At 39.5% G+C, this 24,798-nt stretch overlaps 1 long non-coding RNA gene across 1 annotated transcript in view; it reads left to right on the forward strand.

Moving 5' to 3' along the window:
• Positions 1–23,706, forward strand: part of LOC144331110 (uncharacterized) — a 31,186-nt gene extending 7,480 nt beyond the window's left edge. Inside the window, exons 2-5 of the long non-coding RNA XR_013398025.1 lie at positions 9,979–10,186; positions 19,996–20,088; positions 20,583–20,688; positions 22,979–23,706. This is a non-coding gene — a long non-coding RNA (uncharacterized LOC144331110). The remainder of the gene's footprint in view (positions 1–9,978; positions 10,187–19,995; positions 20,089–20,582; positions 20,689–22,978) is intronic.
• The last annotated feature ends 1,092 nt before the right edge of the window (positions 23,707–24,798 follow it).

Consider the following 24,798-nt stretch of genomic DNA (forward strand, 5'->3'; position numbering starts at 1 on the left):
TTGCCCAGGCTGGAGCGCAATGGTATGATCTCGGCTCACTGCAACCTCCTTCTCCCAGGTTCAAGCAATTCTGCCTCAGCCTCCTGAGTAGCTGGGACTACAGGCATGCGTCACCACACCTGGCTAATTTTTGTATTTTTAGTAGAGACAGGGTTTCACCATGTTGGTCAGGCTGGTCCGGAACTCCTGACCTTGTGATCCACCTGCCTCAGCCTCCCAAAGTGCTGGGATTACAGGCATGAGCCACTGCACCCAGACCCCAGGGATGCTTTTTAACGGAAGTGTTTGCAAAGGGCACTGGAAGCACAAAAGAAGGGATCTATGGTACTTGGATATTTGGTGGAAAAAAGGACACAAGATTGTTAGAGGATCCACCTCAGAGAATGTGAGTCCTGAATTACGGTGCAATGGGTAAGAAGTTAAACTTGGAGCATCGTATCCCAGATTCATATTCAGTTTGTACATCTCATTGAGGTTGACCTTGGACAATTTACCTATCCACTCAGGGTCTTGATTTTTTTTTTATCTGTAAAAAGAGTACACTAATAGTAACAACCATATAGAGTTCAGTGATGACTAAATTAGAAAATACTTGTCACTCATTTAGCAAGCAAGAATTTTTAGATATAAATAGTATTATTTTGGAAGGATGATAAGGTATTCATTGGTCAGGCATGGTGGCTCACCCCTGTAATCTCAACACTTTGTGAGGCCGAGGCAGGGAGATCACCTGAGGTCAGGAGTTTGAGACCAGCCTGGCCAACATGGTGAAACCTCATCTCTACCAAAAACGCGTGGTGGCACGCACCTGTAGTCCCAGCTGCTCGGGCAGCTGAAGCAGGGGAATCGCTTGAACCTGGGAGGTGGAGGTTGCAGTGAGCTGAGATCACACCACTGCACTCCAGCCTGGGTGACAGAGTTTCTCTCTGTCAAAAAAAAAAAAAAGAAGTCATTCATTGGGAAAATGGACAATTTATGGGGAAGAAACACATATGTACAAAGTTACAGGTTTATCCCATTTCAAGGGATACTGACTAAACTGCCCATTGTAATGCTTCGGGGCATAAGGTGGAGAACAACAGGTGCTGAGACATGAGAGATAGGCTAAGGCTGGACATGGAGGGCTCTGTATCATGTGCAAAGGTGAGCCCGTAATTGTTTTGAGCTGGAGAGTGCTATGATCTAGTCAGATTTATTTTAGGAAGCACATCCTAGCACCGTGGGCATGATGTTTTGAAGCAGCAGTCCAGGGAAAAAGTTAGGAAAGCACTGCAATAGTTTAGGCATGGGATGTTAAGAGCAGTGGTACTATGAAAAGAAAGAAAGGGACTGAAAGGAGAAATCCTCAAGATATTGAATCAATAACACAGTGTTCCATTTGAAAGAGGTGGCTTGGGAAAAAGAAATAATAATGCTCCTAAAGTTTCTGGACAATATCTTGAGACACCATCATTCAAATAGAAAATTACTAGGAGAGGACAGTGCTTTGCAGAATAAAATAATAAAAGCTTTAGGTTTTGTCTGGAGAATTTGATGCCTTTAGGATATCCAGCTAGTGTTCAGTAGGTAGTCAGATAAGAGAGTTAGAAGATCAGTAGAATCATCTTGGCTAGAGTTTTGCTCTTTTTAATTTTGAAACCAGTGTGGCACATATACATTTGTAATTATCATATCTTTCTGGTAGATTGACTCATACCATTATGTAACAACATTTTTAAATGCTTTTTGCCTTAATTTCTACTTGTTCTGATTTAGTATAACTTCCATAGCTCTCTTTTGGTTCATATTTGCGTGACATATGATTAAACTCTTTTATTTTCAACTTTTCTCTATCCTGAAGAATATATTTGACTTTTGTTTGGCTATGTCTTTCAAATGGAGAATTTAATGTGTTTATATCTGATAAAATTGCTAACAGTATTAGTTCTAAATAGACCTTTCTACTATTTGTGTTTTGTTTGTCCCACCTCTTTTTATGTTCCTTTAACTATCTTTTCTTTTTAAAATTAATCACTTTTTTATTACTCCCCTTTTAAAATTATTACTTACACATCCTGTTACTCTTATTTCAATATTTACCTTAGAGATTACAGTATTCAACCTTGATATGTTAGAATCTAATTAAAAATCAATACTTTTATCATGTTATAATCAATGCAAGGATCTTGGAACATTTTAAACCCATTTACCCACTTCTTGTCTTTTGTGCTATATATGTTAAGTATTTTAATTCTACATACCTATTAGGTTCACAAAACATTTTTGTTGTTTTACACAATTATTAACAATGTAGAATTACCATTGCTATTATTTTTTCTTTTGTTCCTGAAATTCTATACTTCCATGTGGGATCAATTTATTTCTTTTGGAACACTTCTCTTTTATGTTTCTTTTATTGGAGATCTTCTGGTAAAATGTGTCCTTTGTTTTTGTTTTTCAAAAGTGACTTGGTTTTCTTAAATTTTGTTGGATTCTTTCTCTGAATATAGAGTTCCAATTTGGAGTTTATGTTCTTTCAGGACTTTACAATGCTATTCCATCATGCTCTGGCTTGTATTATTTTGATTAGGAAGTCATTGCTTTCTATACCTGGGAACCCCCTATCCCTCCCTCGGTCATCTCATTGTAGAGTACTGTTATTGTTGCTGTTGTTGTTATTTAATTTTATTTTAGCCATTCTGGTAGGTGTGTGTTAACATCTCATGTGGTTTTAATTTGTGTTTCCCTAATGGTAAAGAATTTCATGTGCCTTTTTGTCATCCGTATATCCATTCTCTGGTGAAATATATATTTATATCTTTTGCTCACTTTCTAATTGTGTATTTTTCTACTGCTAGGTTTTGAGAGATTTTTATCTATTCTTAATAATGATCCTTTGTCAGTATGTGGTTTGCAAATGTTATTTCCCAGTCTATGTCTTGCCTTTTCATTTTCTTGCCTTATATTGGCGTTCCACTGAACAAAAATGTTTAATTTTGATGTCCAATTTATTGACTTTTTCTTTTATAGATTAAGTTTTTGGTGCCAAATGTAATAATTCTTTGCCTACCCCAAGGTCCCAGAGATTTTTCTACTGTTTTCTTCTAAAAGTTTTATGATTTTACATTTTTCATTTGTTTCTATGATCCATTTTGAGTTCATTTTGGTTTAGATATGAGATTTAGGTGGAAGTCAATTTTTTGCCTCTGGATGTTCAATTGCTCTAGCATCATTGGTTGAAAAGGCTGTCCTTCCTTCATTGAATTGCTTTGGCACCTTTGAAAAAAATCAGTTGGGCATATTTGTGTGAGTCTGTTTCTGGGTTCTCTATTCTATTCCGTTATGTGTCTAACTCCTCACCAATATCACACCGTCTTGATTGCTATAGCTACATGGTAAGCCTCAATTTCAGGTGGAGCGATTCCTCCCACTTAATTTTTCTTTGTGAAGATTGTTTCAGCTATTTGAAGGCCTGTGCCTTTCCATACAAACTTTAAAATAAAGGCTGGGTGCAGTGTCTCATGCCTGTAATCCCAGAGCTTTGGGAGGTCAAGGTGGGAGGATCCCTTGACACCAGGAGTTTGAGACTAGCTTGGGCAATATAGCAAGACTCTGTCTTCACCAAAAATAACAAAATTAGCTGGGCATGGTGGCACTCGCCTGTGGTCCTAGTTAACTGGGAGACTGAGGCAAGAGGATCCCTTGAGTCCAGGAGTTCAAAGTTGCAGTGAACTGTGATCACACCACTGCATTCCAGCCTGGGTGACAGAACAAGACCCTATCCTAAAAAATAAAAAATAAAAATAAATTAAGCTATGTTTGCAGAAAAACCTTGCTAAGATTTGTATAGGAATTGCATTAAATCTATGTATCAATTTGGGGAAAATTGATGTCTTTACTATGTTGAGTTTTCCAGTCCATGAGCATGTATGTATCTAGACTTATTTAGGCCTTCTTTTATTTATTTCATTATTTTGTAATTTTCATCACATAAGCCTGTATATGCTTCATTAAGTATATACCTAAATATTTCATTTTTTGGAATGATTATAAATGGTGTTGTTTTTAATTTTGGTCTCTACATGTTAACGGTTAGTATATTAAAATTTGATTGATTTTTGTGTATTGTTCCTTTATCCTGAGTTCTTGCTGAACTCACATATTCGTTCTAAGAATATTTTTCTATCTTTCTTAGGATTTTCTACAGATAACAGTTAAACTTGCAAAAGTGGCATTTTATTTCTTCCTTTCCGGTCTCTCTCTATATTTTTCCTTGCTTTATTCTGGTAAGAATTCTAATACTATGTTGAGTTAGAGGGGTGTGAAATAAATATCATTGCCTTGTTCCGGATCATAGGGAGAAAGCATTTAGTATTTCACCATTAAGTATGCTGTTAGCTGTAGATTTTTGCAGGTAGTTTTTATCAAGTCAAGAAATTTCTCTTCTATTCCTAGTTTGCCAAGAGTTTTTATCATGATTGTGCATTGGATTTTGTCAAATCCTTTTTCAGCATCAACTGACATGATCATATCATTTTGCTTAGTAAATTATTTTTTAAATTTCCAAGTTGGAAAGAATGATTCTCATAAAATGCCCTGGGACTAATGATGTATACATAGAGCATTTTCAGTGATATCTAAAAAATGCAAGATAAATTAAAGGATAATGATAAAACTTTTCTTCTTCTAAGTTCTTTGTACGGTATTGCTCTTTTTCTATTAACTATAGCTACTAATTAGCTTGCTGAAATTAACTTTCTTTTAGTAAATTACCATTCTTTTAGTTTTATGTTCCTAAATATTACCAAACTAAAAACACATTTTAATTTAGGCTAGGTTTCAAATTAGGATAACTAAAGTGAGTCAAATTGAGGGAAGCTACTAAAAACAAACAAAACAATTAAAAATCTCATTACAAAAACTACTAATTTTTCCTGTATAATGTAAATATTATACTTATGTTTCCTGTGTAACATAAATATTATACATAACCAGAGGTTAGGGAGTAAAATAATAAACACTCTTTACTTTTAGAAAAAAAAGACAAAACAGGATCATCTGAAACCTAGTTGAATGTTTTTACATGAATACACTGCTTTGGGGCAATTGTGTATCTGCAGCTTTAAAAACCACAGTAAGGCTGATTCCAAAAAAGGATAATGCTGTTCTAGCCCTGAATCCCTGTGTGATAGAAACGAGGCTGTCTAGGTGTGCTCGCATTTCCCTAAGGCACCAGCTTTAAATACCTTTGGATTCTGCTTCCTGTAGTTTCCAGTAAAACCTCCTTCACCTGCAGCCTAAAGCCACAGATGGCTTGCTGGAAATAGGAAAGTGCCTGTCAAGGCAGTAAGTATCTGCCTGTACAGCTTGCTGTGCACCTTCTCAGCAGTGTTCGTCCAGAGACAGGCAGAGATGCTATCTAGACAACCTCAATAAAATGTCAGCCACATGGAATGTGAGCCACAAAAATGTCAGTTTTCCAAATAACAATTTAAAAATGTATCTAATTCCATGGAAGCCTTCAATATGTTTTACCCTAGAGAATGTAACTATTTGTTCCCTTATCAGATTGATCCTGGCTTGAGCTTCACTCTGAGGTTTAGTCATTGGAAGGTAATACTTCAGGATTCGGTTACTGACTTTTAATTAAGTAGATTTAGACCTGGATCTCACTGCTTATTATGGGGTTATACTTCCAATATTTCTTTAGCCAAAACATTTATTTTCTCTGAAGAAATGGCTCTTTTGTGTGACAGAGATATTTCCAATTTAGGAAAGAAAGTTAGAGTGACGTTTGTTCTTGGACACAGGGTGTATCATCAGAGAGTGACTGACACACCTGCCTGATGAGGCAGGTGCTGATGGATGAGAGCCGTCTGGTGGGTTCAAAAATGTGTAGTAATGAGGAAATGATGAATTGATGATGCTAAACATACCAAGGTTAAGATGGCTTATACATTAAAGAAAGGCAATTTCAAAATATCAGTATAGTAAATATATATGACCTTCTAATGCATAGGACTTCATTTCAGAGTCACAGAAGTCGCCCTTGTTTATATTCCTCTACCATTGAAACACAGAAAGAGTAAGGTGGCAATAGCTACTTTTGGGAAAGAACCCTTCTTTTGTTAATATTGATCCTTACATTTAGACATATACACTTACATTTCATTTTACATAGAGCAGTTGTGCTATGTTTAAGCACTAAAGTGGAGGAATTAGAGCAATTGCTATTTCCTGCACTACACAAATACCTGTTCACTCATGTAATATGATATTCACTTCAAATATTTGACTGTTTTGGCCAGGATTATCTGAAGATAATTTTTCTCCATTTTCTTTATTCTGTGTGTATATTTTATGAACTGAGCAATAAGCTCTATTATAATTTCATAGCTCAAACCAGCTATTAATATTAGTGTGTGTATTAGTCTGCTATTACCATGACAATGCTGCATAACAAACCATCCAAAATTCAGTGTCTTATAATGAACATTTGTTTTTATCACTTATGGGTCCACAGACTAGCTTGCCTGCCATGGTTCCAGGCTGCAGGTTGGCTGTAATTGGCTGTAAAGTTGAGTCTGGGTTCAAGTCTGCTCCACATGAATCCACTTTTTCTTTGAACCAGCGGTTACTCAGGGCATGATATCTTAGCAGATCATGGGAGCACAAAGTTCTAGACAAAAATAAAAACAAGAACAAAACATAAGCACGTTTAAGGCCTCTGCATGCTTCATGACCACTAATACTCACTGTCTAAAGCAAGTCGTACAGCCAAAGCCTAACATCAAGTGCACAGAAAAATATACTGTATCCATTTTAGTGCAGTGCAAAGAGAGAGACTGAAGACAGAGGGACTGAAGAATTAAAAATCAGCCAATTAAGCTGGGCATGGTGGCATGCACCTGTAATCCCAGCTACTCAAGAGGCTGAGGTGGAAGGATTCCTTGACCCCAAGAATACGAGAACAGTCTGAAAAACATAGAAAGTCCTCATCTAGAAGAAAGAAAGAAAGAAAGAAAGGAAAAAAAAGAAGAAAGAAAAAAAGAAAGAAAGAGAGAGAGAGAAAGCAAGAAAGCAAGAAAGAAATTAAGAAAGAAAGAAGGAGAGAAAGGAAGAAAGAGAGAAAGAAAGGAAGGAAAAAGAAAGAAAGAAAGAAAGGAAAGAAGAAAAGAAAGAAAAGAAAAAAGAAAGAGAAAGAAGGAAGGAAGGAAAAGAAAGAAAGAGAGAGAAAGAGAGGGAGAAAGAGAGGAAAGGAAAGGAAAGGAAATGAAGAAAGAAGGAGTGAGGGAGGAAGGGAGGAAGGGAGGAAGGAAGGAAGGAAGGAAAGAAGGAAGCAAGGAAGGAAGGAAGGAAAGAAGGAAGGAAAGAAGGAAGGAAAGAAGGAAGGAAGGAAGGAAGGAAGGAGGGAAGGATCAGTCAATCTACCACTCAATCCATGGCAAACACATCAGTGATTCTTGTTCTGGGGTTCCCTGGAATGAGGGTGTGTGCCTTATGGCATTAGTCATAGTAGTAGTACTACATAATAAGTGTGTGTAATGGCATTCACTGTGCCCAAGTACAATTGCCATTTTGCCATTATGAAATTAGTAACAATTAATAAACAGGTAGTGATAAAATAGCATTTAGTTTTTGAAGCTGATGTATTATTAGAATAATGCCCAGTAATACCATTTTCCTGTCTACCTACCTCCAACTCTTCAGCGCTCCTACTTGCAGCCCTTGCCACAGCAATGTCCTTTTACCTGGTCTCATCTCCTTCAGTCCCATTCCCTTACATGTAAAATGCTGGTTCTGGATAAATTTTTAGGTCAGACTTGATTAGCAAGTACATCCTGATTCTACCACTTCTCTGATTAAAAATCTTTCAAATGGATCCCATTAGCCACACAACATAGTCTAACAGCCAAACTCTATATAATCCGGCATTTGAGGCCCTCTATAGAAGACCTCATCCTGTTTTCCCAAACCTAGTTGTCATTATTCTCCTTCAGGTGTCCTATTGTTTTCTCAGAGTTACGCTTGCCCATACATACAATGTAAATTCTTGCCCATTTAAACTTGGATCATGAGATTCCTTTAGGCTGGAATTGCCAATACCAGTTCCATTTTTACATGGTTTTATTCTATTTATGCTTCAAGACCCAGATCCAAGTTACCTCCTCCTTGGAACAGTCGAGATCCTCGTAACCCAAAGTAATCTTCACCTTTTTCTAAAGCTATAAGAGTTTTCTGCCTCTTTTACTGAACCTATCATTTTCTAAATTGTGTCATCATTGTTTATCTATGCCTTATCACTACTGATGGACTATCATTGATCTTTTTCTACTTAAATACTAAATATACTAAATATACTTCCTTGAATATTAAAACAATATGTAATAAATAAATTTACCAATCCATTCATACCCTCAGTCATTGTTCTTCTGTACTATGAATGCCAATAAGTTTAAGTGGTTTCCTTAAGTAACAATCAGTTCACACTGAAATCAAAGCTATTCAAACTTCACAAATTCCAACTCTCTCTTTAGTTTGCAGGCCTATTTCAGATGAGCAGAATCATTAGCAACATGTGGTTCATCACTGTGTATTGCTTACATTTCAGAATAATTTTGTCCTAGATGCCATCTGTGAATAAATCTATCACGGACTGGGCCTTTGGAAGCATTTCAACTTTGGGAAATGTGCAAATACTCTATGGTTTCGCCTGACTTAGAAGCTATGGACAGGGCAAGCCTGACCTACTAAGTAATGTACCTGTAACAAAAATCATCCTGGCCATTTGCTATCCATTGGATTTACAGTCAGAGTTGAGGAGAGCCACCATTGTTTATGTTTCATGCCAGGGTCCAAGTACAAAATCTTAGCACTCCCTGATGTTGAAAGCAGTGCTTTGACTGTGAGCAAAAACTGGAATAAGAAAAATATTAAGAAATAATATTAAAAATAAGAAAACTGAAGGCCAATCCCAGTGAAGTTTAACTTTGGAACTAGCAATGACCTGTATTTGTGTAGAATGAAAGGTTTACAGACATTACTTTCAGTACCTATTTAATTCTTATTCCTACTAGGGCTATTTTGAGCTTATTTTATCCTCACCATTTCTTATAAAATTGTCAATAAATTGTTCATCCCTTTAAGCTCTTCTCAAATCATTTCTGAGCTATCTGCTTAGGCCATGGAGTAGACAAAACGAAATCCTATGTTCTGAGAATTGTTTTTTGTATGTTTTTATGGTAGACCATTTAATTATCTTGAGATAATTATTTATCTCTCCTTTGTATTTTTATTCTGAATTATAAAATTTTGATCTCAAAGAAGGCCTTTTCTTCCATAAAGATTTTTTTCTTTAACTTCTCATGTTTTGGAAAAGAAAAAGTTAAATATAGAATGCGGCTGAATATAAACAGGACTGCAGTGTTAAATGCCACTCAGCCTCTTTCAATCACACTATGTAAATAAAAGATTTGTTGGCAGCAATTTTCTTGGTGTGTTGGGTAAATTCTTCATAAATTCAGTTTTCAGTTTGACAGTGTTCATAAAAGCGGAATATAAAAGTAAAACATATGAACATTTTCCACCAGTTTTATTATGCAAAATACTTGATTTTGTATAAAATTGGATTTTTCAAGGCTAGGAAAATCTTCAATAAATCACATCAGCAGTTCCAAAAACATATATAGAACCCCATGTGTTTTCCCACTCAGCAACTCTATGAGTAAGAAGGAGAACTGAAGACTCTGCTCTCAAAGCAAAGAGCGAGGGAGGGAGGGATAGAGGGAGGGAGGGACGGATAGCGGGGTTGGGGGGAGGAAGGACCAAAAGAAGGGAGAGAGAGAGGGAGGAAAGGAGGGAGCCCAGGAGAGAATGATCTGATCATGTTCTCAGAGTGTGACAGAAAATGGAAACTATGTTCTTTTAAAAACCCTCCATGTGCAATGTAAGGTCTGTTCTGTTTGGTCTGCATAGTGATGTGTCTTTGTTTTAATGCAGGGCCTCAGCAAGGATGTGGTGGTTATCTGACAGGTCGAATAATATCTTTGCCTTTCCTGATTCTGATTCGAATGGAATATATGACAAGAATTTAAACTGTGTATGGATCATAATTCTACCTGTAAACAAACTAATTCACCTCACCTTCAATACGTTTGCTCTGGAGGCAGCAAGTACTCGGCAAAGATGCCTTTATGATCATGTAAAGGTAAGGCTGTTTTATTTTTTAACTGAGTCTACTCATCCCAGACTCTAATATAGTGTATTCCAGTTTATATCATTACAGGAAGTTCTGAAAATTGTGAGTACAGGTACTACTGCTTTTTTAAATGACCTATTCTTCAATGATGCAACATTTAATATTATAGATGCCCTACCTTCATATCAAATTAATCTTTAATATGGGTGACTCAAATATTTTGTGTGACTGGCTTCTAACATTAGCATTAAAATCTCCTATTCATCAATGTCTTGCAAGAGACGATCTATGGGAAGGTCAATTTTCTGGAAAGAGATACTCAAAGGAACTTTGGCAAATCCTAAAATAAACAATGTCAGTGACACAAATAATCACCTCTTAATTTGTCTATTTCTTAGGCTTATAGATTTGCTTATCATATTATGTTTAGATAGCAAAATGGTCCTGAAATCACATTAAAAGTAAATTAAGGCTGGGCGCGATGGCTTATGCCTGTAATCCCCACATTTTGGGAGGCCAAGGTGGGCGAGTCACTTGAGGCCAGGAGTTCAAGACCAGCCTGGCCAATATGGTGAAACCCCGTCTCTACTAAAAATACAAAAAAAAATTAGCTGGGTGCGGTGGTGGGCACCCATAATCCTAGCTACTAGGGAGGCTAAGTCAGGAGAATCCCTTGAGCTCGGGAGGCAGAGGTTGCAGTGAGCTGATAGCTTGCCACTGTACTCCAGCCTGGGTGACGGAGCAAGACTCCGTCTCAAAAAATAAAAATAAAACTAAAAACGTAAATCAAGAAACTTCTGTTCAATTGTTAAGACTCTTTAATATTAAGTTATTATACCTATCAGGTTATATGGGTTCAGATTGCAAGTTAAGTAGCATCAATCAACATTTACTACTGCACTCTCAGGAGAAAAAGTCTGACAAGATTTCCATTTATGAGGAGCTTAAGTCTGATTGGAAAATTATGGGATGACACATGCAAATTAAGAATGTGCAGTTCAGGATAGTAAGCATTTAATTGCTAAGGAATGCATTTGATGTAGGCTTGAAGCAATGTGCAAGCTTAAAAGGAAAGAAAGTTCATGAAACTCTGGCATGATCAAGAAAGACATGATAGAGTGAGGGAAAGCTTACTCAAGTCAGGAGAGAATTCAAGCAAGGTGAACATTTTCAAAAAGGCACTGAACTTGATATGTGCGTGTTCTCGAAAGAGTAAAGAGGCCTGTAATCCCAGCACTTTGGGAGGCCAAGACGGGCGGATCACGAGGTCAGGAGATCGAGACCACCCTGGCAAACCCGGTGAAACCCCGTCGCTACTAAAAAAAAAATACAAAAAACTAGCCGGGCGAGGTGGCGGGCGCCTGTAGTCCCAGCTACTCGGGAGGCTGAGGCAGGAGAATGGCGTAAACCCGGGAGGCGGTGCTTGCAGTGAGCTGAGATCCGGCCACTGCACTCCAGGCTGGGCGACAGAGCGAGACTCCGTCTCAAAAAAAAAAAAAAAAAAAAAGTAAAGAGGCTGGCTGAATTGAAGCAGAATAGTGCTAAAGAGTAGCAAGAAATAAGATGGCATAAGTAGAGAAATACTGAGATTACAAAGGTTCCTGAAAGTCAAACTAATGACTTTAGACTTTGTGTGACTGAAAATAAGGAGTTGTTGAAGGTTTTCCAATGAGTGATGTGATGAGAGCAGTAGCTAGAGAAGACTAATCTGAAATCAGCAGTGTGGGAACTAGAAGGAGAGGAGGCTGGGAGGGCTCCAGGGAGAGGTCACTCCTAGGTGAGGAGGCCACTCTTAGACCCGGATCAGGGGTGCAGCCATGGTGGAGATGACAAGAGAGGTGCAAGAGAAACTTAAGTTCTAGGACTGTCATAAACTTAAGAGAAAATTGTTTTAAAAGAAAAGGAAGGAAAATTTGTGGAGGGAATACCCATTTGAGTACTTAAGATATGCTTATGCTTTTACTATGAAAAGGGCTAAGGCTGGGAGACCAGAAAAATAGCAGTGTGGTTTTGGTGAGAGCAAGACAGACAAATGAGACTGCAGTGGGCAGAGAATAGAATGGAGTTCCAGTGGGAAGACAACTCCTTGAATAGAGAGGACGCAGCAAAGAGCCTTCCTTCCAGCAAGAGAAAGGATGCTTTCTTAGAGGAAGTCAGCATGGATTCCAGAGAGTCAGGCTCTCAGCTCCACGAAAGGTACCCAGGGAGGCAGTTGGAGAGGGCAAAACGGGCAGAAAAAGAAACAGATGCATCATGAAAAAATAAATGTGAAGACCAGGAATAGTGTAGTATCCCTGAAGTCAAGAGGCAGGGGGATTCTTTTACAAAGCAAGAGTGGTCAATATTATTAAATTGTAAAGCAGAGGCCAAGAAAGGTAAAGATGAAGAACAGCCTCGTTCCTTTGGATGACAACCATTTTAAGAAAGTATTGGCACAGAAGCTGGATCAGAGGAGTTCATGAACGACTAAAGGTAACAAGGAATATCAATTCAGGTTAAATTCTCCTTTCTTAAAATGAGATCTGGCCTGCTGGGTGCCGTGACTAACACCTGTAATCCCAGCACTTTGGGAGGCAGAGGTAGGCAGATTGCCTGAGCTCAGAAGTTTGAGACCAGCCCTGGCAACACAGTGAGACCCCGTCTCTATGGAAAATACAAAAAAAGTATCTGGGTGTGGTGGTTAGCACCTATGGTCCCAGTTTCTCAAGAGACTGAGGTGGGAGGATCCCCTGAACCCAGGAGGTAGAGGCTGCAGTGAGCTGTGATTGTGCCATTACACTCCAGTCTGGGCAACAGAGTGAGACACTTAAAAAAAAAAAAATGGTGGGGAGAGACCGAAATGACTAGAGCAGGCCTAAAGCTGAATTCAGAGCTGTTCAAGAGCTCCCCTGGTCTAACAGAAAGGTAATAAGGTTTAGAGACAGACAGTATGGGGACTCAAACCCAATTTTGCTGTCAGACTAGTTTCCTAATCTCCCCAATTCCTCATCACTTCATCTATTTTTCTTTAAATCACATAATAGTACCTCCCATGAAAGGCAGCTTTGGGGATTAAAATTATGTGTACTAGAGTGTTTAGCACTGTGCCTGACATAAATTGTAAACAAATTTACCTCCCTTTTTCTACCCCCCTTGGAGTAACTCCAAATAGGCATGGGCACTACGGAATTTCTTTTTCTTAAAAATTAAAAACAATGGATTTGCATATAAAATTACAATTTCAAGAATATTTTGAGGATGGCTTTGCTAGGAGAGTTGATTGGATTTACTCTCAAGATCCATTTTTATGGAGTGTGACTTGATAATGTCATTAAAATAGCTTGTCATTGTCTGAATTTTTGCAATTCATTTAGGCCAGAAACTGCAATATCAAAAACAAGGAGTTATTTTCTTGCTTCAAAATAAATACCTTTTTTTTTCAAATAAATTCTGTTCAGAACTATTCTTGTTTTCCCCCTTGGAAAAGCAATTTCCTTCTATTGGCAATGTTTCCAACTACCAGTAAACTGGCAGATCAAAGAACAACCCTTGGAATGTGGAGCTTGAAGGTTTCTTTATTAAAGAGATTTTTCTGTGATAAATGGGACATTTGATGCCTTTTAGATTCTTTTTAGAGATTGTAAATCACTTTTTAGAAAAGCTAATTTAACTGAACTCTGTGGTAGATACACAAGTAAAATCATACTAATTCCATTATTCATTCATAATTCTATCATGATTGTTTGTGAAAGGGTTGACTTGGAGAGTAATTACAGTAACTGAATCACCTAGTGAATTGTGCATTTCACTGAGTGGCCTCTATTGAAATCCACATCACATCCATTGCAAAAGGAGTTAGTTGGCAAGGGTATGTGCCAGGCCCTGTACCAGCATCACTGGACGTATAGAGAGCTAAGGACATATCTTGAGGAGTTCCGGCTTCTTGAGGAGCTGTCAATAAAGGGTAATTTTTGTATTTTTAGTAGAGACGGGGTTTCACCATGTTTGCCAGGCTGGTCTCAAATTCCTGACCTCCTGGTCTCAAACTCCTGATCCACCTACGTCAGACTCCCAAAGTAAGAGGATTACAGACGTCTGTGCCCCTTTTCATAGCCCATATTTTGTAATGTGTCCTTTCCCACCTGAAGTGAACATCATCTATGCTATAACATACCCATAATGTAATTTCAAAAAATCACTATAATATCCTGAAGGCAATGAAAAGGAAAAGGAAAGTACATAAAATAGTGTATGTTCGCATATGTACATACGCTAACACTGCTACACAAAGTCACGTAATAAAATAGATACTTTTTATATGTGGAATGGTGCTGAATAACAAGTATACATTTAAACAAATATGAGTGGGTTGCTTTTGCAACCCACATGTCAATAGCAGCATCGCCATCTGCAGCATGAATTTCCAAACTGGTGGAAAGACTCAAAACAAATATTTCTAAACCAAACAAAGTGCAGTCTTCCCACAGCTTACACAATAATTACATTTCTGGAAATTTGGTGCAAAATGAAACTGTAGACAGAAAGGGAGAAATTTATAGGAAAATAAGATAGGAAGGGTTATAATAACAGCTTTCCTTTGATTTCTCCCTCCTGAAGTCCCCCATTTTCATCTCTGAGAGCTGATCTGGGATACGGTCGGCTCAAGGAACAGAGAAAACCAGAGTGCTAGAAAGAGCTATAAGGGGAAGTGGGGACCTGAAGATCAAATACTAAAGAAGGAGCTAATAGATGGCAAGGAAAGTGGTGAGCACGGCATGCAGGCAGATGGGGTCCTAGTTAGTGAAGACCCACAGGGTGGAGGGTAATCCTATGAAAGGGTCAAGTGTAATTCAGTGACAATATAAGCAACATGGGAGACCTACTACAGTGAACCAGCGATTGGCAGGTTTGTAAGGACGGTATTCAGATTGCAGTGTTTTTTGTTTTTTGTTTTTTTTTTTTAAAGATTAAATGATCTTGAAATTGGCATTCCATGTCATTTTGAAAGATAAATGGTAAAGCAAACGTTTTATTCACGTGTCTTTATTTCTCCCCTCCCCACTTTTCCCTCCACTCTCCTTTTTTTTTAAATGTGGAAGTTTAAAATCCCATCTCACCTTTATTTATGTATTTGTTCATTAAGTGTAAATAATGGGAAAACTTCACTTGGATCGGGAATGCTTTAGTAGATTTGCATCATTATTTAGCCTTTACTGCCGCTTAGTGGTAAGGAAGAGCCGTGAGTTGACTGAGAGAGGATCAATTGAGCAAGTCAGTGAACGATAGCAATGCATCTTAGATATATTGAAGAGTATTAATTGTAATTACTTTTTATGTTTTGTAGGCAAAGAGCTCTTACTGCTTTACACATAAGGTTTATTGAATACACTCTCCACAACAAAGTTTTATGTTATAAGCATTGTATGACTTTTAGTATTACCTGAAATGTAATGAAGTTTGGGCTAGTGTTGTTGTTGGTTGTTTTTGTATTCTGATTACAGAACTGCATTTTGAGAGGCTGAAAATAAACTAAATGCATCCTTAGCTGCTGGCCTAGAAACTTACTTCCCCTGAGTGAAGCTGCACATTTGGAATTGTGGGTGGTAGAACATGTTTAATAAAATACTTTATTCTCTTCCATTATTATATTATGCCTTAATTTGTAGTAATTTATTAATATGTCATATTTCCCTTAAGCTTCCTAATGTCAATACAATTTATTATCATTTTGTATGTTTCTTTTTTATTTGTTTGTTTTTGAGACAGAGTCTCCTTCTATCGCCAGGCTGGAGTGCAGTGGCGCGATCTGGGCTCACTGCAATCTCTGCTTCCTGGGTTCAAGCAATTCCCCTGCCTCAGCCTTCAGAGTAGCTGTGACTACAGGCGCCCACTACCACACCCGGCTAATTTTCTGTATTTTAGTAGAGACGGTGTTTCATCATCATGTTGGCCAGGATCGTCTCCATCTCCTGATCTCGTGATTTGCCCACCTTGGCCTCCCAAAGTGCTGGGATTACAGGTGTGAGCCGCCAAGCCTGGCCCATTTTGTATGTTTCTTAATGTCTTGTCCAGAATTGCTGCTCAATAAATGTTTGCTCAGTTAATCTCATTGAATAAAGCAAAACGATGTCATTTTTACTATTAATTAAGACTGACTCTGCATTAGCAGAGTAGGGACTCTGAAGTATTTGTCCCAAAAGCACTTTTTTCCCCCAAAATCATTAGGCAATTTTAGAATTAGAGATTACAGAAAACGTATTGGAGTGAAGTCATTGAATGACCTTGGCTTTACTCATACGTACTCTAACCAAATGGATACAGACTAGCACTAAAATAAGCCATAGACATTGCCTAAACCAGTAGTTAAACCAGAAAAAAATATTCCAAGGAGCACTTGAATGTGTATTGAACTGTTAGAAACCTAAAAGTTAAGAAAACTAAGAATCCAAATGGTGATTGCTTTAAAAAAAAAAATGCTAGCAGAGCACCATGGCTCAGTCCTGTAATCCAGCACTTTGAGAGCCTGAGGCAGGAGGGTTGTTTTAGACTAGGAGTTCCAGAAAGCATGGGCAACATGTAAGACTCTGTCTCTACAAAAATTAAATAGGTAAATAGTCAGATGTGGTGGCGTGTCCTTGCAGTCTCAGCTACTTGGGAGGACTGCTTGAGCCCAGGAGTTCCAGGCTGCAATGAGCTATGATTGTACCACAGCACTTCTGCCTGGGTAACACAGTAAGATCCTGTGAACATATACTGTTAACAAAAGTAGCTTCATGTGGTTTGTGTGCATTCTCAAATATTTAAAAGTGATCTGCGCTTTATATGTTGTTCTAAATGCTTCAATAAGATCTCAGATTTCTTTTAGTTTGAACTGTTAATGTATTGCTTAAACAAGTAGGTGAGGCAACTGTGAACCCCGCCTGCTTTCTCTCAGCTCTGCCTCACTGAAGATGGGAACGCAGCCCTCCTCAGTGACACCTGGGACACGTGGCTGCAATGCCCAGGTGACATTCCTGTGGAGAAAAGCAGTGTAGGGCCAGTCTCCAGATGCTCTCTCATGGGTCTTCTGCTTTCACACGAAGCCTGGGAGAAAACAAAGGGAAAATATGTGAGAAGAACCACACTGCCCTTCCCGAATAGACACCTGTTGTGCAGAGGCACGTGCAACTGAGGACAGAGCTCAGCATTTTAAATTAAATTTGCACATAGTTTCTGCGACCTCATTTGACAGACTGTTTTTGAGCTCCCATTTTCCTGTTCACTTAAACCTAAGGGAATACTCACATCAGCCAAGAGGTGACTTTGTTGCACTGTTGCTCCTGTATCCTCTTATAGCTGTCACAATGACACTGATATCACACAGTGACATGAACCTGGATGTAGGGTACGGTGCATGCAGAAGAAGAATGTGCCATGGTTAGCCCAACAGTCATTAAATGAGCTAAACTTGTGATAAAAGAAAAAGAAACACGTGTCAAACACTACATTCAAGGTACCCAGAAGTGAAAATGGAATAATCTTGACCAATTCATGATGGTAAAGCCACATTGCCTGTGTCATTCATGATTCTTCTCTATAATCTGTGTTTATGGAGTAGATCTATGTACAGCCTCCACTACATAGAATAAGGTTCAATTGAATGTGACAGAAAATCCCCCAAATAACAATCCCTTAGACAAATTAGCATACTTTTTGCTGATGTAAAATCAGACAGAGGCTTGGCCATCCAGATTTGGTGTGGCGGCTCTGCTTCATAAGCCATCAGAACTCCGCACTCCCCAGAACTCCGCACTTTGCCCAGGGCACAGCTCCCTTACTCATAGTCACATATGGCTGCTGGAGCTCCAGGAAACACAACTGCATCCCCAGCTGCAATCATGAAAAAGGAGAGAGAGAGGGAAAAAAAAAAATAACAAAAGAACTCCTCCAGTAAGGAAAGTCCCTATAAGTCACAGACAAACAATTCTGCCTCTCTCACTTTCCCAGCTTTAGTTCCACGGGCACATTGTCCTGCAAGGGAAGCTAAGAAGTGTAGTATTTACATGGATGATGATGTTATCAACTGAATATGTGGGGCTCTAGTAACTAACAAAAAATGAGAGGATAAATATCCGGAAGAAACTAGGATTTTTAGACACACAGAACACTCATTCTAATGATTCCTTTTTAAGAAAATATTTTACATTAACAAGAAAAGACTTGTGAAATCCAACAGAACACTGAGAAGCATATGAATGTAATTCAAAGTAGGAAAAACTTTAATAGATTAAAAATATGTGAAGGGAAACTTGGAAAAATTAGTGATCAGATAAATGGCACAAAAGAGCACTTTACGCCAGGCGCGATGACTCACGCCTGTAATCCCAGCACTTTGGGAGGCCGAGGTAGGTGGATCACCTGAGGTCAGGAGTTCAAGACCAGCCTGGCCAACATGGTGAAACCCCATCTCTACTAAAAATACAGAAAGTTAGCTGGGCCTGATGGTGGGCGCCTGTAATCCCAGCTAGTTCGGAGGTTGAGGTAGGAGAATGACTTGAACTCAGGAGGCAGAGGTTGCAGTGAGCAGAGATTGCACCATTGCACTCCAGCCTGGGCAAGAAGAGTGAAACTCCATCTCAAAAAAAAAGGACACTTTATATCAATTTATTAATTTTAGAAATTTGGCTTATGCCAAATTTAGTAGAAATATATGTGGACGTGTTCATGTTTTATCTCAAGGATGCAGACCCAGTTGGTGATTTTCTTCATACTTAGTGAAAATAATTATGCATATACTTTATGTCCCGTCATCACATCCTGGGCATATTCCCCTGACAAGAAGCCACAGAGGACGTTTTCAAAGATCTTATTTGCAATGTTTATTGTACTGAAATATATACTAAATTTAGATAACCTTTACTTGGAGATTTTATGCATAAGATATGGTTGTGTTTCTTGTATACATTTATATTTATATACATACATATGTATATATTTCTCTATATATATCATAGCTTTTACACACAATGTCATATAAATGTATTTGCAGGTGGCAAGAGGGCCCAATGGTCCCTAGTATAAGTGTATTTGCAACTGTTTTTTGTGTGTGCTTATTTTCTTGTTGTGTTTATTTTATACATTTACATTTATAGATGTATATATTTTTCTCTCTATATTATAGTGATTACACACAATTTCATCATGATGTAACATAGCTATATTAACTATATATTTTATAGGAAATGGATATTTGTGCACATATATGCATACATACATATAAACAAAGCACTATTAGTAGGCCTCAAAAACAGTGTTGTGTGAATACAGTGAGCATATTCTAAGAAGTGGATGGCTGTCTATAAATAAATGACTTATGCATTCTATTTCTCTCACTCCTGCACTTACCAAGATGAAGGGGTTTTCCCAGCTTTCACTTGAGTACACTCTTGGAAATGAGATTCTCTTCCTTTGATTATTTCAGGTTGACAAATTTATACCAAAATAGTGGGTTTTTATAATCAATATCTTTAGGATTGATTTTCCTAAATATTATTTTTTAAAATATTGAATTGTATTCCTTGTTTGTCTTTTATTTTCCACAAGCAGATGAAACTTCCTCACAAGCCGATGGAAGAACCTGTGCGTGTCACTTCAGGGAAGTTACATGGCAGCGTGGAAGTAGAATGAACCTACACATTTTTAAAACATTTTTTTACTTTGGTCCTTGGAGGACCTAAGGGGCTTGTAAAGAAGAAGAAGGGGGTAGACTGTGAGTCTGCAGCTAAAAGGGGGAGAGAGATGACCCAGCAACCTAGAGAAGCAGGAAGAAAGTGTTTATTCTACCTTCCTCTCCTCCCCAGAATTCTGCAGTGTCTGGAGAAGAGCAGAGTGGTCTCCAGTCCCCAGGAGAGGCCTGGGCCAGACCCTGCTGAATGCAGAGAGTTATCTGCAGGGTGAGTGTCCAGGCAGACAGGACCCAGGGCAGCCTCAGAGAAGACTCCCCCGGTACGGTGAGGTGTAGAAGTAGCAGTGAGCCAGCACTTCTGAAGGAGATGCCTGAGCTCAACTCTTCTTTCCTGAAGAGGCTTTGCTCCTCAGGAGTCCCTGTACTTCTCTTTCTGCCAGACTAAACCTAGCTCCCACACACTTACTGTCAAGGCACATGATGACTCTATAGCACCCCCAGGAATCATCAAAATCCGAACTAAAGACCCAGAGCATAGGCAGTTGGCTGCTGAGTAACCCCCAACAAAGGCAAGGACGGTAGGTTCCTTGTAGACCTCAGGTCTTACGACTCTCCAGTGAGGAGGGAGGAGACTTCAAATGATTCCTGTCACCCAGACCTCCTCCCTACAATGCTCATGCAGAGGGGATGAGGCAGAAGAGCCACTGCCTGCCTTGCCACTCACCTCTAATACTTGGCTTTATCCTTTGTGTCTCATTCTAGGACTATTTATTCGTTTCCTGGTGCTCTAGGACACAGCAGAGAGAGCTGACTGGATGTTCCGGGATGAATGGAGATGCTAAAAGCCTATGGAACTGGGTAATATCGGGTGATTTTTCCATTCAAGTCTTATCTGGTTGGTACCTCCATGAGATTTTAAAAATAGAAAAGATGGGGCTTTCTGTAGGTCCATGCACTTCAGCCTGGCCTTGGGATGCAGAGGCCAGCTGGGAAGCTAGCAGTGTTTCAGGTCAAGGCTAGATCCCTAGCCCAGGGCCTTGGGGCTCTCTGTAGCTTCCTGGCTTGTGCATGTACAGTTCATATCTGATATGGCAGCATCACATCACTGCACAAGCTAAGTTTTAGTTTGGTGACAGACACTATCCATTCACTGAGTCAGCAGTGTCCAACAGCCTTTTTTCTGACATGGTTTTCTTTGCCTGCCACCTATTTTGGAGTCTAGAAAGCCAGAACTCTGTTTTCCATGTGTTTTATTTTTACGAAAGAAACCTCATGCACCTGACTCCTCACGTACCTCAAGAACAACTGCAGAGTTTTCTCAGTCCAGATGAAACTGGCTGGAACAAACTTCCTCAGAATTGAGTAGCCTTCAGAGTCTGACCCATTTTCCTGATTCCTGAAAATTGTCAATGGTCCTCAGCAGAGACCTTCCCTGGCCTCACTGTCCCTTCAGCCTTTTGCCATCATGCTTCTCATGCACTCACACTGCCCCCAGCACATGCTGAAGGCTCAGACCTGGCCGTTGTTTTTTTCTGCACGAAGGCTCTTCTCCACCCACTTAAACGGGACACCACATATGCTCTTAAGGTGTTCAAAAGGAGAGCACCAATCCTGACTGCCAGGTTCTTGGAATGTGGACATCTTTTGCACTGGAGGGTGACGGCACCTGGGCTGGGTCTGGTTAAAGTGGTGAGCTGATGTTTGCCATCAGTGTGGGGTCACATGGAAGTGACAGGGTAAAACTCCTGTGGTTGGGCTGGGCATGGTGGCTCACACCTATAATCCCAGCACTTTGAGAGGCCGAGGAGAGCAGATCACCTGAGGTTAGGAGTTTGAGACTACCTGGCCAACATGGAGAAACCCCGTTTCTACTAAAAATCCAAAAATTTTCCGGGTGTGGTGGCCCATGCCTGTAATCCCAGCTGCTGGGGAAGGTGAGGCAGGAGAATTGCTTGAACCTGTGAGGCAAAGGTTGCAGTGAGCCAAGATCATGCCACTGCATCTCAGCCTGCGTAGCAGAGTGAGACCACGTGTCAAAAAAATAAAAATAAAAATAACCCACAAAACAAAACAAAACATATTCCTGTGACCTTTGTGGCTCCCTTTACGTTAGCAGGTGGCAAGATGGCCCAGTGGCCCCTAGTGTAAATGTGTTTGCATCTGTTTTTGTGTTTGTGTGTGTTTATTTTCTGGTTGTGTTTATTTCATATATTTAAATTTATATATGTCTACCTATTTATCCCCATATATTGTATACATGTGTCTGTATATATGATATCTCTATTTATTGAGGTATAGATATATTGTACAGGCCAAGGGTAAACTTCTCCTTTGCCCTCTTGAGTTTCTCTAAAGTAACATTTGACCAGAGGCAGATTACTCAGAGAAAAAGCATGCAAATGTATATACATTTGGAATATGTGCACATGAAATATACAGAATATAGGAATTCAGACAGAAGCAAAGGGTCGATGTTTTATGACATCTTAAGGTAACACAAAGAATAGGGGCATGGATAGTGGCAAAACAGGGGATGCTGGCAAAACCAGTTAACAGAGGAGACAGAAAGGCCTGGCTAGGAAACGTGGTCTTGTTATTTACAAGAATCGTCACCGGTAGTAGCCCTCAGAGAAAGAGTTGGTAATTTTTTTTTCTCAGACCTTTAAAGGTGTCAGACTCTCGGTTTTTTACATCCAGACAAGGGAGGGCCTCAGAGCTTCAATTATGACTCTATCAATGCAGCTTTTCTACAAAGTTGCGAATCTCACCTGCAAAAGACAACTTTGCAGGGCTCCTTCTGATTGCAGGCCCTCTGAAGGGTCATCTCAAAATATGCCAAAGAAGTATATTTTGGGTACAATATTATAGTTTCCGTGTGTGTGTGTGTGTGTGTGTGTGTAGATGATTTTTACTCTTTTGCATAGAGAAGCAGCACCACAGTCTGGTAAAAAGCACTATGGTATTGTATGTAGAAATATCTGTATATCAGTTTTAAATTATTTCTATGTTGATGCACATATTCACATGTCACATAGTTCATGAGACATTTTAAATGTTCATATTTGTGTGTATATTTATTTCTAGTTATATCTTTGCTTATGTCTTCTATGTGTGAAACGCTCCAGACTTACAGAGTGTCCCACACTGTTTCCTAATAGCAGAGATTCCAAATCCCTGAGCCCCCACTGAGTGAGGTTCCTCTGGTGAACTGGGAAGATGCAGCTGTGCTGAGAAAGCTTCACCTGCTCCTTTGTAGTTCAGTCAGCCATGAAAGACACCCTTGAATGCAACCACCTAAGAGCACCTATGCTGATTGACAGGTTCTGGCGATGTGGACAGCTTTTAAGTCAGAGGATGATGGCCTTTGGACTGGCCCTGCTTCAAAGGGATGGCTGAGTGTTTACCATCTGCAAAGGGGTCATGCAATGTGGCTTTTTGGCTCCATTCCAGTAGGTGGCAGCATTGCCCAATGACCAGGAGTGTAAAAGTACGTGCATCTGTGTGGGGGTGTGTGTGTGCCTTTGTGTGAGATTTTTGGGTTATGTTTAGTTTATTCGTGTGTATGTGTGTATATACCCACATGCTTGAGGGTTTATGATGTATATATGAATATACATACATATCTATTTGAATATATGTACATACATACATATTTGAATATATGTACATACATACATGCATATTTATAAATAAATCTATGTGATTATATATGTTTACTAAGTAATACATCTTTTTATGTATTAATTTACATGTGTAGGCTTTCTTGTTCTTGCCTGGAGGCACACCACCACAAAGGCAAAGAGCTCTTAGAAGTTTCATGTATAAATATCTATGTTTTAATTTTTATTTATTTATGTTGATACATATATTTATATATGTTATCTATTTCTTCATATATTAAAAGTATAGACATGGATTTGTGTATGTGTTTGTTCGAATTATGCCTCAACTGGTGTCCTGTGTGTGTGAAGCACTCCAGACCAGCAGACCTCACTGCTCCATTTCTTCAGAGCAGCAGTTTCCACACACTGAGCCCCACTGACAGTTTATCCCCTGGGAGAGTGGAAAGGCACCTCTGTTCCATCTGGTTACTACCTCCCTGAGCTTCAAAGGACAGAAGAGACAGGGCTTTCTTTTGGGCGTAAGACAATACAGTTTTCAGCCTAGACTTGGCGACCCAAAGTCTGTGCAGAAATCTAGCACTGCTGCTGTCCCAAGGCCAGATGCCAGGCCCGGAACCTTAGGGATCCCGGTGGACTTTCGACTTTTGCACGTGCAGTTCAGCCTCCTGGAACACACCTGCCTCACCCACAAGCTGGGGCCGAGTTCTTTGAAAGGCATCATCCATCCCCTGGGGATGGCCATGTCCAGCATCTGCCTCTAACCTGGTTTTCCTCATCTACCATCTACACTGTGGACAAGAAAGCTTTGTCAAGCCAGACCCATTTCCATGATTCTCAAAGTTTTGGAAGAAACCTCAAGCCTGGGGGTTCTCAGGTGTCTTTTTATTATTATTATTATTTTTTAATTTTAAATGGAGTCTCGTTGTCACCCAGGCCAGAGTGCAGTGGCGCGATCTTAGTTCACTGCAACCTCAGCCTTCTGGGTTCAAGCGATTTTCCTGCCTCAGCCTCCCTAGTAGCTGGGATCACAGGTGCCCACCACCACACCTGCTTTTTTTTTTTTTTTTTTTTTTTTTTTGTATTTTTAGTAGAGATGGGGTTTCCCCATGTTGGCCAGGCTGGTCTCGAACTCCTGACCTCAAGTGATCTGCCCATCTCAGCCTCCCTCCCAGGTGTCTTTAATCCAAGTGTTCTCTGAGTCTGCCCTGGTTTCTCAAGATGCAGCTGGAGCCTGCCATAACGGGTTCACACAGGTCTATGCAGTCTTCAGAATAAATGGGGGGCCACTTTCCTGGTCCCCAAATGCTCTCAGGAGCACTCAGAGCCATCCTGTTCTGGCCTTGCTGACCCTCGGA

This window comes from Macaca mulatta, chromosome 9 (assembly GCF_049350105.2).
Source record: "Macaca mulatta isolate MMU2019108-1 chromosome 9, T2T-MMU8v2.0, whole genome shotgun sequence".
In the NCBI taxonomy this organism is placed as follows: Eukaryota; Metazoa; Chordata; class Mammalia; order Primates; family Cercopithecidae; genus Macaca; species Macaca mulatta.